Source organism: Neophocaena asiaeorientalis, unplaced genomic scaffold (genome assembly GCF_003031525.2).
Source record: "Neophocaena asiaeorientalis asiaeorientalis breed wild unplaced genomic scaffold, Neophocaena_asiaeorientalis_V1.1 scaffold151, whole genome shotgun sequence".
NCBI classification, from domain to species: Eukaryota; Metazoa; Chordata; class Mammalia; order Artiodactyla; family Phocoenidae; genus Neophocaena; species Neophocaena asiaeorientalis.
Window position 1 is genome coordinate 2,230,185 of NW_020175490.1, and position 4,717 is coordinate 2,234,901.

Sequence of the window (4,717 nt, forward strand, 5' to 3'; positions counted from 1 at the left end):
GCCCCTTGCTCTGACTACAGACTGGCCTTGTAACTTGTTTTGGCCAACATGATACAGTAGAGGGACATTGTGTAGTTCTGAGCACAGATCTTCAGAAGCATTGTGCACTTTAAACTCTTGGACACCTGAACCTCCATGTGAATAAGCCTGGCCTAGCTTACTAGAGAATAAGAGACATCACGTACAGGAAAGCCCAGTTGTCTTAGCCAAGGTCATGCTAGAACAGCTTTTTTTTTTTTTTTAATTGGAGTATAGTTGTTTTACAATGTTGTGTTAGTTTTTACTGTACAGTGAAGTAGAGCTCCCTGTGCTATACAGCAGGTTCTTACACATTAGTGTATTTATGTCAATCCCAATCTCCCAATTCATCTCCCCCAACCTTCCCCGCTTTGTGTCCATATGTTTGTTTTCTACATCTGTGTCTCTGTTTCTGCCTTGCAAACTGGTTCGTCTGTAACATTTTTCTAGATTTCACATATATGCATTAATATATGATATTTGTTTTTCTCTTTCTGACTTACTTCACTCTGTATTTACACTTTAGAAAGCCAGATGCTTTCCAAAAATATAGTAGGTCCCAACAATGTCAGTATAGATGCTTACCCTACATGCAGGTGATCTCAGACACATGAATAATTCCAAAGACAAGAGCCACTCAGTGAACTGGTCAACTTGTGAACAATAGTAAATGTTTATTGTTTTAAGACACTGCAGTTTGGGGTAGTTTGTTGCTCAGCAATAGATAACTGATAAACACATATTTACCTATAACTTCTTTCCCATATTATCAATAATTTGCTTTTTAAAAAATTGACAATGTATGAAAAACCTCTAAAAAAGTCAACACATTAAGAACTATCTCATTTTTGATGACTATACAGTATTAAAGTGCTGATAGATTATAATTTTAAAATATTTTGTCAAATTATGCACACTTAAGGCAACTAATCCAGTAGTACAGCAAAGTGTTTAATAAAAAACATATTTTCCAGTATCTCTCCCAATCTTCGATCCCATATCCTACATGTCACTTGCCTAAATGATTTCTATTTTTATTTTCTAGTGGTAATCTTCAGAATTCTCAATAACTTGCCTATTTTATCCCTCTATTTTCTTATATATCAAATACAAACAATGCCATTGATTACCTTGAAAAATGAGATGCAGTTCATTTACACTGCCTCATTTACATCTTATTCTACCTAATATTTGATATCACAATTTTTAAATATTAAATAATATATTTAACCCTCATTTCCTCTTCCATCAGTGTTGCTCAGTAGCTTACTTTTCTTCTATGTAAATTGAAGATTTTTGCTCTCATACAATCTCCTCCGTCTTTTCTCACCTCCAATTATGCCAATATTTTTAACCTATATTTTTATTTTACATTGTCAACTTATTAAGATTTTCATTCACTTGTGTATCCACAACCAAGCCTTCTGTGCTTTGTCTGTTATAATAACCAAATGTTAAAGAACCAATGAAGAACATTTACATTATTTTTGGCTATGTACATATTGCAATCTGTCTGGAAAAGTGATATGTTGGGACTATACTTCCTTCTCTTTGGGCCCAATCTCCCAAATAATTTTATCCCAAAGAATATTTCTAGTCTCAAGATCTACTAACTCACAATTACCTGGTCTCCTATACTTGGCCTTCACTCCTGTAATTCTATCTAAGGCCAAGCCATCACTCTCTTCATTCTATTCACTCACTCTCACCTACACAAGGACATTGTTTAACAATAGTCACATTGCTCTCTTACATCATTGATTTTCCCACTTACTCATATCAACACTATAACCATAAAAATACATTATAATACTCCATATTAAAAAATCCTCCCTGATCCCACTTCCCCATAACTCCTCAAAATCATTATCTATCATTGCTGTCTCCAACTGTTTTTTATTCTGTCTTGAACCAGCTCCAATCACCTTTTTGTCTCTAGCCCCCTACCAAAATGACTCTTGTTAATGTAACCAGTGACTTCCACATTGTCAAATTAAATATTTAATCCGCAATAGCCTTTTTGACCTATAGAAGCATTTCACAGTAATATTTTCACCTCTTCCTGAAACCCTTCATTCATTTGCCTTTCAAATAACAACCCTGTGTTGGTTCTCCTGCTACTTCAGCTGGCTGCTTCTTCTAGTAACGCTTGCCAGTTAATTCATATCTTTGGTCTCTGTTCTGTTTTTCCTCATTTAGCAGACTCATCCAGTATCTTGGTTTTCAATACTGTTTATGTATAGGAAGGCACCCAACATTTTAACATTCAGCCTATGCCTGTTCCCTGAATACCATATTCATATAGCCAATGTCAACGGGCATCTATTTGAATGTCTGGTAGATATCTCAATCTTGACACTTCAACCCCCAGCTCCCATCTACCTCCTCTGAGAGTGTTTTCCATTTTATTCTTACAGTTATTCAAGCCAATTTCATTGTTCCGGTTATTCAGAGTGGAACACGTAATTCTTTTTTTTCCAAAACTTTATCCAATCTGTTGACTTTACTTTCAAAACATGAATTTTGCTCATGACCGTCACTTCTACTCTTATCTATTCTTACTATCTCACCTTCCAAACAAACAGTATAAACAACCTGTCAAGTTCAAGAAAATACTCTGTTAGATTTTCTAGGGGATTCTGTTGGGTTTATAGATTAATTTGGGTAGAAAATTGAAATTTTTACATTTATTTGTCTTATCGATGATGATGATCTATCCCTCATTCTAGTCAATCTTCTCTTATATCATTCAATGTTTTTAAAAAATATTTTTCCACATATACTTTGCAACTATTTGTTTAGAATTTTCTATAAGTATGTTATATTTGTTGCTTTTGCAAAGAGAGGCTTTAAAACAGCAAAAAGTACTTCCTAATTAGTTGTCTTTTGAATATAAGGATGCTATTAAATGTTGTATATTGACTCAATTCTTGCAAATGTGGGGACTATATATTAATTCTAAGAAATTTTCAGTAAATAATGTCATATTTTTCAGGAATAGTGATGGTTTTATTTCTTGGCTTCCAAATATTTTTACTTTTGGTTTTATTGTCTTGGAAGTCTAGTGCAAAATTGAATTTTTTAAAAATATTATTTTATCTAAAGATAATACTTCTGTATTTCTGTACAAGAAAGCTATAGATTTTCTCATATTAAGTGTTATTCCTCTGTTCCTTTTTTCCTGATAGGCTTTTATTAGATACATGCTTTTAGATTAAGGGATTGCTTTTCTCTCTGTTTTTCTTTTTTATTATGAACAAATTCTGAATACTATTGAATGCCTTCTAAACTTCTTAAAATATCACAATTTTCCCTTTAATCTCTTATTTTGAGGAATGCTATCATAATTATTTTTATTATCAAACTATAACTGCATTCCCAGAATAAACACTAGCTGGTTAAAAAATATTAGTAATGTTTCATATATGGCTAGAATTGCTTAACATGTTATTTAGAATGTTTACATCAATGTTCCTGAAAAATCATCCTATATTTTTCTAACTTTGCTTCTACCTCTCTAGTTTCATATCAGTTTTGTACTAGATCTGTAAAAGAATTGGAGTTTACTTATCTTTTCATTTTATGGAAGCATTTATGTAAAATTGAGTTTATCAATTTCTTAAACGTTTTGTCTACAGTCACTTGGGTCTGTTATTTTTGCAGTAGATATGACAAAAAATAATTAATTTAATGTTTATTGATCCATTTGTCTTTTAATTTCTTTATATATTAATTCACTTTTTGTAGAATTCCATCTATGTTATGTATTGTATTCTCTTATGATTTTTTTTATTTATGTTTATCTCTATTTGTTGCACTTTTTTATCTCTAATATTGTCTTTGTGCTAATTCTATTTTTTCATACTCAGTCTTGCTGAACATCTGCTATCTGACCATTCTTTTTTAAAGGACCAGGATTTTTCTTAAGTGATCTCTTCAATTTTTTGTTTTGTTACCATTTCATAATTTTTTTCTTTTTAATATTTATTATTTGCTTTCTTCTATTTTCTAAGTGGTTCAGTATTTTTCTGACTTCTCAAGTTGAATGCTTAGTTTATACTTTTTTCCTTTCTTCTTTTTATATGTGTTTATGTATATTTCATAATTTATGTTTGTATATGTATATACTATCTGTGTGTGTTCTTATTTCCAACTATGTGGAAATGTGTGGCAGTCTTTATGTTATTAGGTTTCTAATATTATCATGCAGTAGTCAGAGAATGAAGTCTCTCCCTGTATATTTTTGAACTTTGGGATGTGTCTCATGTCTCCACATGGACATGAAGTCCAGAAACCTAAACATCATGAATCTTTGTAGTGTTAGTTAACCTTACAATTCAAACTTCAGTAAAATTGAAGTTTGAATTACAATTCAAACCCATACAATTTCAGTTTCTCCTTGCTTTGGAGATGTAAGGTGGTACAGTGGTTAATAATTCAGATTCCAGAGCAAGCCAGATTGCCTTCAAATCCTGGTGCAGCCACCTACTAACTGTGTAACTTTGGGCACATCACTTAAGCTCTATTTTCTTTTGTTTCCTTACCTGTAAAATGGTAATATTGATAGTGATTACTTTATAGGGCTGTTATGAGGGTTAAAGTAGCTACTTATATACACACAATCCCTTATAACAATCAAAATCCTTAAAATAATCCTGACATACAATAATAAATATTACCTATTATGGTTGTATTTGAC